The following is a 10,405-nucleotide window of genomic DNA, read 5'->3' as shown; positions in this document are numbered from 1 at the left end:
GAGTCGGAAAGTCTAGCATTACTAGAGGCTGTGATATGGGCAAAAGCTAAAGTCCTGGAGAAAGTTTGCTTTATTAGTGATGTTAAAATAGTTATAGATGATTTTAATTCCACTAGCAACCAATAATTTCGGTATAATAAATTAGTCTTAGAAGACTGTAAAACAATCAGTTCTTTCTTTCATTTGGTTAAGTTTGAATTTCTTAAGAGAAACAATATTATTCTAGTTGATCAAGCAGCTAAGTTCAGTAGAAGGTCTAGAACCTCTGGAAAATGGATGGGAAATGTCCCTGACTTTCTCAGCTCTGAAACGTGATTCTCTCTTTTAATAAAATTATTTTTTCTTAGCAAAAAACAATATCAATTTAAAATTCAGAGGTAGCTTAGACCATGAAGAAATTCCATTCATTCCCAACTTCAAGTAGTGGGGGCGAGTGATCTTTTATTTTTTTTTATTTTTTTTTGAAGGGTAAAGCCAATTCATTAAATCAAACACATGTTACTGATCTAGACTACTTGGTCCCTATTTTATCCGCATATACAATGTTAGAAAGAAAGTAGGGGCATGTTTGTAACCAGATTTGTGTGGAAGCCGCCGTGGGGTTTCGTTTTTGATGTAGTACCGTCTGGTTTGCTAGTCCGTCTCCCGTCTGGTTTGCTTCTCTGTAAGCATGTTGTATTTTTGTTGTTGGAATGTGGTGCATCAGACTTCTGATTTCCTTCAGCATAGACATCAGGTACCAGGTTGTATTTCCTCTGGTAGGTCGAGTAACCGGATAACAAGTTTGGAGTCCATTTCAAAACACACCTTGTCCCATTTTTGGTATCGTGTGATGTAGTGCTTCATGTATGGTTGTTGGTTGTTAGTACGTGATTTGCCTTTGGTTTGTATGGGGCTGATTTGGTTGTTGATTGAGCTCCCATAGTATTAACTGCCACACGGTTGTCGATCTGTGGCATTGGAACATCATATGTTGTGCTGTTTCTGGTGTTCTGTGGCACAGAGGACATAATGGTGAGTTGACAATTTTGTTCCGTGCCAAAATGGTGAAAGTGGGTAATCCTTCTAAAATGGAATTTTTGGTGGGCATTCCACACTCCAAATGGTTTTGAAAGAACCATTTTTTTGGGACCATGGTATTTTTGTAGGGACCATGATTCTATTTTAGGCAAGACATTATAAGTAATGCTAAGTCATCCCTTATCTAAATGTTTTTCTTAATACCAAACTTACCCTTCTTAATTAAATGTGTTAGTTTAATGATTAATTAATTATTAGTTAATGATTAGTATGATTAGTGATTAGTGTGATTAGTAATGATTAGTTACCATTAAGAAGTTCTATTACAAAAAATTGAAAATTTTCTTTGCGAGAAATTTTAAATTTTTTTGTGATTAAGATTAAGTTCGGTTACCCAAATTTTATGACCAAAAACTAACTTAATGATTAGTGATTAGTATGATTCGTTATCAGTAAGAAGTTCAGTTACAAAAAATTGAATTTTTTCCTTGCGATCAAACCGAATTCTATATTTGGTGTGACCGTTAAATAGTTCGGTTATAAAAAAGTTTAAAACTTTTTACGATCAAACTGAACTTAAAGTTCGGTTAAGAAACATTTTCTGCAACATAACCGAACTAAAGTTCGGTTGGGAAATTTTCTTTGCAACTAACCGAACTATTAGGGTTCGGTTGGGAAATGTTTTTAGCTACTAACCAAACTAAGGTTTGGTTGGGAAATGTTTTTGCAACTAATCGAACTATTAGGGTTCGGTTGGGAAATGTTTTTTGCTACTAACCGAACTATTAGGGTTCAGTTGGGAAATATTTTTTGAGACATAACCGAACTAAGGTTCGGTTGGGAATTTTTTTTTGCGAAATAGACAAACTGTTCATCATTTCCATTAGGTGCGATTAGTTCGACAAAGTTTTTCACATAATTCCTAGCCGAACTTCTCTCTGCAACTTCCATTTTCAACTCATTTTGATTGTTAATACTCATTTTCAATCGAACGAGGCACGTCAACCAAGAGAGAAGAAGAAGAGGATAATTTTTTTTTCAAAACTAAAAAATTTCGATTCCCCGCTAATTTTGTTTTTGATTTTGGTTAATAGATTCATTCAGATAAGATATATATGATTAGATTTCTATAGTTATTAGGTTAGTTTTAATTTAAATTAAAGTAAAGGATGAATGTGTACTTACCTAATTTTAGGACACCCCTTATATGTATAGGGAGGTTGGCCTAATAAGACCATGGTCTCCCCAAAAAAACCATGGTCCCTAAAAAATGGTTCTTTTAAAATGTTGTTGAGTGGGTCATTGGTTGTGGTTGCCTGATTTTTGTGGCAACGTGTTTTGTATTGGGTGGGTAGTACATGGTGAGTTCCGGTTGATTTGGTTGTGATGGGCTTGGATATTCTGTGGTTTTTGGTTTATTGGGTTGGTTTTGGTTTTGTGGGTTAAGAGAATTTGATATCCTGTTTTTGGCTTGGATATACAATTAGAACCGTTCTTGGGGACTACTCAAAAATGGGGGGACTACTCTTAAGTTTTTGGGATGGATATTAGTAGTAATTTCGAGTCACCCCTTATCTGATTTTTTTTAATACCTACTTTACCCTTGATGATTAACTTAGTTAGTGTGATGATTAATTATTGTTAGTGTAATGATTAATAACTGATTAGTTAGTGATTAGTGATTTATAAGTGGGATTGTTTTGTTATAAACGTTATTATTGAGAGATAAGAAGAAGAAGATGGGTGAACCCAAAAAAACCTATTTTGAGTTTAGTAATTATGATATGGGTGATTCATGTGATGATACCTCATCCTCAGAATCAGAACCCCCTTCACCTCCTAGTGTATATGTCAATACTTCTAATGATCTGAAAATGAGTTATTTGTTAGATGATGAAAGCTTTTTGCCCCAAACTCAAGCTAACAAACCAAATTATGGATTTTATCAGCCACAACCTGAAGATGAAGCTATGGGTACTCAGGTATGTCTCATATTTAGTTAATGTATCTTGAATTATGCAAAAATTTGGCCAAACTGAAAATTTCTGGAAAGAATTTCGGTTTGGTCAACCTAGTTCGGTTACTAAATTTAGCAGAATAGGTAACCGAACCTTTCTGAATGTGTAGTTCAGTTACTAAATTTAGTAGACGCAGGTAACCGAACTTCATGTTAGTGGTGGTTTTTGAGAGTTCGGTTATGTTTTTCCAGAAAATTTAACCGAACTATTGTTATAGAGTTTACAGTTCATAGTTCGGTTTAGTATATTAAATACATTTGTTACTGAACTTCGTGTTCGGTAAGATCGCAGAATAAATATATATAGCCTAGCTAACATAACCTATAAGTTCGGTTTAGTCGTGATTTTCAATTTCATGGCTGAGCTTTTCCATAGAAAATCTAAAGATCGAGTTCCATAAGGACCCAAATAATTTCTGGAAACTACATAGCCGAACTTCGTGTTCGGTAGGGTCGATAAAAAATTTTACATTACCGAACTTGTAAGTGTTTCTTGTTTATGGTATTGACGTTGTGCTATTACTTGTAGGTTCCATGTGATTCAATAGAACCAATGGAAAACCAACCTTCCCCAGTTGGTATTTTGTACGATGACACATCCCATCACTACATGAATGACTTGGTATTCAAAAATCCCGAAGATGCAAAGAGTTGGGTTCGGCAACATGCACAAAAAGACATGTGCGTATTAGTATTGAATGGGAGACAAAGCAATACTCGCTTGGAAATGGTTTGTGAGAGAAGCGGTGATCTCGATAAAAGCCACAAGAGGAAGGGTTATGTTTATAAAGGAAAGACAAATAGGAATAACAAAACTTTATCAAAGAAGATTAATTGCCCATTCAAGCTTGCATTTAATTACAACGAAGATTTGGGTGGATGGGTTCTCTATAGGGTTATGCAAGTTTGTCATAATCATCCTCGTCTAGAGCATCTTGAAGGACATTTCATGGAGGCACAGCTAACTCCTCAAGAGATGGACGAGGTAGCTAAAATGAGGAAAATGGGCATTTCACCGGTTCAAATGCTCCAAATACTAAAGGAGGATAACAAGGATAACCACTAATCTTTGTCCATAATTTACAATGAAATTGAGACAATTAGAAGGAAGGAATTGAGAGATAAACAAGTAATGCAACAATTGTTTTTTTGTCCCAATAGAAAAAATACGCGGTTCAAAAGGATGTGGATTCGGAAGGAGAGATAACACAACTCTTTATTGCACATCCGACGAGTGTTCAATTGTCTCAATATTTTCATGAAGTTCTAATAATGGATTGCACTTATAAGTCGAACAGGTACGAGATGCCATTGTTGAATATTGTTGGGTGTACTTCGACAAAGTCACCGTTTACCGTGGCGTTTTGTTTCTTAAGATATGAGCAAGAACCTAGTTACATTTGGGCATTAAAACAAGTTAAGGAAATCTTCCGAGGTGATGATATTCCCGTGGTTATAGTGACGGATAATGATGTCGCATTGATGAATCCAATAGAGGAAGTGTTCCCACTAGCACATAATATTCTTTGTACGTTCCATATATGGTGTAATTTGATGAATAGGTGCAAGACAATAATTTTTCCATCCAAGAAAATAGGATATGAAGAAATTAAGATGCTATCGGAAAATGAACGAGCGGATGCTAAAGTGGAAGTTGAAAAACAATACGATATAAATTACGCTAAATGGGTTGCATTCAACGGTGAATAGGAATCATTGTGTTGGTCCCTTACCGAGGAAGAGTATTATCTAAATATTGCGGAGTTTATCGCCCATTGGGATACTCCCGATTACCCCGGTGTTGTATCATATGTCTTCGCCAATGGTTGGAACCACACAAAGAGAGGTTTGTTTATGACTATACCAACCAATATAAACACTTGAGAAATCAAGCGACAAGTTTAGCAGAGTCGGATCACCACCGGTTGAAGAAGAATCTCTTTGGATGTGTTGATAATTTCGTAACCGTGTGGAATGCTATGGAAAATTACTTCAAGCAAGACATTGATAGAATTAAAGAGAAGTTCCAAAAAAGCCGTATATTCAAAATGAACGGAAAATCTTCCGACCACCATTGTTCAAGGGAATCTACTACAATGTATCTCGGCAATGTATGAAGTTGTTGATTATAGAAGTCGAGTTGATTGATAAGTGGGAAACCAAGGCGGATGAGGTGTGTGTATCTAAAATCAAGAAGTCTATGGGCTCCCTTGTCACCATATGATAATAAACTATGAGCATGCCGTAATTCTTTTAAGCGACATTGATCCATTTTGGAAGCATCTAAGTTTCCTCCCTCCTCCAAAGGGAGAAAAATTCGGAGAAGCGTTTGGTGATAAAGAAATGGGTAGAACCGTACTAGAGATGTATCATGGAATGAAAAGGCTCCAAAAATAATTCTTTTGGGATGACACGAGAAAAATCATATATCCACAAACACAAGAGAATGTCTATGAACCGGAAAAAGGAAAACGCAAAGGTAGACCAAGCAAAAAAGAAATTAAAAAGCAACTAAGAGAATATGCAAACGTGTTACGTAAGAAGAAAATTGAGAAAAACACCAATACTAGAGATCCTTGTGGCCATGAGTATACCGCGGAAATGTACTTGGAGAAAACCAAGAAACGGGGTAGGAGTATTGAGGAGAAAGGCGAAACAAGTGAGCGAGAATTGAAGAAAAAGGGTCTGATGTGTCCATCAGAACCAAACCAACCATCTTCCGGTGACGTGAAGCTTAAGTCTCCAATGTGTCCCATCCAACCATATTCCCTAGACCTCAAGCTTGATTCTCCAAATAAAGACTATTTGAATGAGCTACCTCTATATATTAGAGAATACGTTATTTCCACCGAAGACGTTCCTCCGGATGGTAATTGTGGTTTTCATGTTGTCAATCAACAACTTGGGCCTTTCATCGAAGGTGCGAAGCGAAATAATGGGTGTGCAATCACTCATATATGACAAAGGTTGTTGTCCAAACTAAAGGAGAATCCGGCCTTTTACAAGACAATGTTGTGCAATGGAGAGGGTAGTCTCATTGAGCAATTTGTTAGGTATCAACGTAGTCTTCATGGGAGTCATCCGATGACATCGGATTATTGGATGAGCATGCCTAGATGTGGACACTTAATCGCCGAGTCATTCAATCGTGTGGTTCATTATTTCTCAAAATATATTAGTTTCACCTTCACCCCGAAAACAACCGTATGTGTCGATAAACTCAAACGGAGGACGGCAGCGAAGTAATACTTTGTTTCTAATTTCTTACGAAAGCCACGTTCATGACCTTGGGTTCATTGCAGAATTATGGAGACCTGGTGGCCCCAGAGTTCGTATTCGGTTGTGCAAAATCATGCAAAAGGTTATGAAAGATCGGAATGGACCCAAAATCATGCCCACTACTGAGGTACTCCCAACTTTAATAAGACGGTGAATATTGATTTGTAAAATGTGTGAATTACACGACTGATCAACCCTAATTGTTTCTATATAAGTGTGTCTAGCTCTCTACTCATTCTGAAGAGAGAAATGAAATTGAAGTACTTCTGAGAATTGCATCACTTAGCTTGAGATTTGGGGTGAACTAGAAAGAGGAGTAGAAGAAGAAAGGGTATGTCTTTTCATACTCTCTTTTGAGTTTCTTCCTCAATTTATTTATTTTTCTTTTTAAGTGTTGAGTGGTTCTTTTTCATTGAATCAGGGGAAACAAAAACACCAATGGATCTTGGATTTAAGATGGGTTTCGTATGGGAACGTGGTGGCGGAGACTCCAAAAATCTGAATCAAGTGGCAGCAGCATGATAATATCTCCTCTCAAAAATTGCTTCTCTAAGGTATGCCGAAGGTTAACCACTATCAATAACTGTTCCTTTTCGGTCTCCTGCTTTGAATTTTGAGATGTTTAGGATAGTATTACCATTGAATTGATTTTATTTTTCGATTTTCATGCAGCACTGTCGGAGCTAGTGAGGTTGTTTTGAGTTTTTCTTGCACTTCGTCTCCAATGGCATAGATTCCTACTCCACTTTTATGCAGTGAGCGAATTTCTTTCTCACTTTCCCAGATGAAGCTATTTGGGAGAGTATGGATGTACTTGCATTTCTGATAGTTGTTTGAAGATTTCCAACAACTTTATCAAAGCATCCACCACTTCCGGCAACATCAAACTCTAGGCAGAGACAGAGTGCAAAACCACTACTAGCAAAGCCTTAATTACATATCAAATAACAATTCAGAATATGTAATTATATTATTCACAAGCATTATGTAAGATTATGATTTTTCCTCTCTAAACAATTGTAAATGATTTATAATAATCATAACCATATATATGCCATGGACTTCTGCAATTAATTTCCTAATCTGACCTCCAGACTTTCCATTTCGTCTGACTTGAGATTTTTCCCTCAATGAAAAGATCAAGTCCTGGTTAACACGGATATACACCTGCAGCGGCTAGGGTCCATTTAATTACCGATTCACTCGTAAGTAACTCGTCCGAGTTGGTCAATCACGATACCTCTAGGAATTTGATTAGCAGAATAGGACTAACTAGATTCTTTTAGTACTCAGTCACTCGAACTCACCAAGAATCATGATTAAAAAGACATGCGAGGATCAAGACTCAAAAAGAGTTGTCTTTTTACTTGCATGTGGTCACGGCCCCGTGTGACACTCTTTGCTTGTGCTAAATTAGCCAAAACAGCATTTTGAGAGACGGAGTGAATCGAGTGATAAGATGGACCAGTACTTGCTAGTGCACGTATTAGGAAAATGATTTGACGCATCACTAACTTGTGGTGAACTAATAAGCTCCACTAGCAGTACTGCTTAAAATGCATTGCACTAGCCATTGAGATGCTAGCTAGTTCCCAAGCCTGCTATTGTTTACCAGGTTTCATTGATTTCTCCTCTCTCTCAATATTTAAATGTAAGGATGAATTACGCAAATTCTGAATCCAACTATCATGATACATTTTGTTTCTTGTTCAGTAGCATATGATGTAGAAGTCTGTGATACTCAAATGCTCAAGGGAAGGTGCACCACATGGTTTGTCATACAAATTTTGACAAACAAGATTGTTCCTATTAAATGGCGAGAATCAGACCCATACCGAACTCCAATAATTCTGTTCAAGCACTACAAAAAACTTGAGCATTGGCAACCAAGCTAGTTTGGTTGCCGAATATGAGTTTTTAGTTGCCAAACACATTGGCAACTAATGGTAGTTGCGTAGCCTAAGTTGCCGTATGGGGTGTTTCCAAATGTAAAGGCAATTACTAAAAATACATAGTTGCCATAATTTCATTTGGCAACTTATGTTACAGGAGCCAAATACGTTACTTAGTTAAATGCAATTAATTAAAACCACAAAATTTTGCAGTTGTTCTAGAGTTGCCAAACATATTAACAACATAATCATCGTAGTTGTCAGTAACTTTCCACATAATATGGCAACTAAATTAAAATCTTGTTGTGGATTTATTTAGCAATTAATTTGGGGGTAGCCAAATACTATGATTTCATAATTTCAATAGGTATAGACAATTAAGTTGAAGTTGATTGATAGTTATCGAATCGTTAAACAATTAAATTTACTAGTTGGCATATGGTTCCCAAATCATTCCGCAACTGTGATATTGTAATTATCATTCCGCAACTGTGATATTGTAATTATTTTGGTTGTATGCATGGATGATATTGTAATTAATATTGTAATTAATATCACAATTAATTATTATATTTATATGGTAATTAATATCTTCATTTATCTTGTAATTAATATCGTAATTAAACTCAAATAATTATCATAATTAATATGGTAATGAAAATATCGTAATTAACCTCATAATTAGTTAATTACTATTTTTGATCATATCCTAATTAATAATTTTTTTGTATAATGTGTGCATTGACAAAACAAATTAATAAAATATGCATTTCATTTCCAGAACCAAGAGTAAAAAGTCATAACACCTTGGATGCTTCAAAAAGTCATACTACACGTTATCATCCTCCCTACCCTAATATCCTAATACCAGAAAAAAACAAGAAAGAAAAAAAAACACAAAACAAAATAAAATAGAAATTCATTCATCACTGGCTGGCCCACTCCGAATTGGAATCCTCCACGTCAGTCTTTCAAATAAAGAAAATCATTCATCATCCATGGCACCTTCCACATTTCGATCCTCCATATCAGGATAGTCACGGATGTAGTTTTCATCCTCTAGGTCATCATAGTCATCCTCATCATTTTGACCTTCCACATCAAGATCCTCATCTCGCCCACTGACCTCTGCATCATCCTCCATTTCATCATCTGGTACAACCATGGAAGGATAATGTTTAGAAAAAAAACTATTAATTAGATCAGTAAGCCGACGTGTTTCTCTTCTCTGTAGCATGTTTTCTGTCTGTAGAGACTCAATTCTTCCATTCAACAATTGTATTTCTTTTTCCCTTAAATCAGCCAAACTCTTGTGAGTGTGAGAAGCTTTGCGACCACGTTTGTTAAGACTCCCACGTTGTTCATTATAGACAGTTTCATATATGTCAGATGGAGTTTTACTAGATTCTCCTCGCAGTGTTGCTTCTTTCATGTCCTCCATTGTTTTCTACATAAATTACAGATAGCTATACATGATCATATACTGTTGCAGAGATATATTTAGACACAAAATTCTAAGTATATTTGTAGTATGTCTTACTTTCGTCTCCTGACATTTCGGTGGAAATTTTTTAAACCATGGGTTTCTGAAAACAAAATCACTGCATCACAAGGCTTGTTCTCCGCAATCTTTGAAGCAGCAAGTAATTGCAAACAAACCAAGTAAGTTAACACTACACGGTATATAAAACACGTATTCGAACCAACATCAGTAGACAAAGAATGAGATACAATTAATGCATACCAAATCATATTTTACGCTGGCAAAACTTCTGTTGCCCGCACTATGATTAATTTCCTTTGCTTTAGCAGCCGCAGTCCCTCTGTCTGATTTTTTCTGTCATTTAAACTCCACCATCTGTTAGGTTAAGCAACTCTGCAGTGTATTCATAACATATATAGCTTGATATTTTAAACATTCTACACATACTACAGGAGGCTCTTTCATGGAAAGTCAAAACTTCATTTTATTTGCGACAGTCTAAAACTAGGTATGCTACGCATATTTGACAATAGAAGAACAGATAGGAAGTTCAAATGCATACCCTTGCGGAAAAGAACACACTCCTAACTAGAAACAATAAATTTTCAAAGAAGCAATGAAATTGTATAAGGGGTGTATCACTAGGTGACATAAAATTGGATATGCTATCTAATTTTACGGTTATAATGTATCCACAAGTAAATTCAGAATCTA

At 35.9% G+C, this 10,405-nt stretch overlaps 1 long non-coding RNA gene across 1 annotated transcript; it reads left to right on the top strand.

The window, feature by feature from the left end:
- The first annotated feature begins 6,507 nt into the window (after positions 1-6,507).
- Positions 6,508-7,398, top strand: LOC113327660. Its single transcript, XR_003349125.1, has 3 exons — positions 6,508-6,647; positions 6,738-6,870; positions 6,989-7,398. It is a non-coding gene; the product is annotated as an uncharacterized LOC113327660 (long non-coding RNA).
- Positions 7,399-10,405: the final 3,007 nt, after the last annotated feature.

This window comes from Papaver somniferum, unplaced genomic scaffold (assembly GCF_003573695.1).
Source record: "Papaver somniferum cultivar HN1 unplaced genomic scaffold, ASM357369v1 unplaced-scaffold_107, whole genome shotgun sequence".
Taxonomy (NCBI): Eukaryota; Viridiplantae; Streptophyta; class Magnoliopsida; order Ranunculales; family Papaveraceae; genus Papaver; species Papaver somniferum.
The sequence above is the reverse complement of the archived record's forward strand: the minus strand, read 5'-3'. Positions and strand labels throughout refer to the sequence as shown.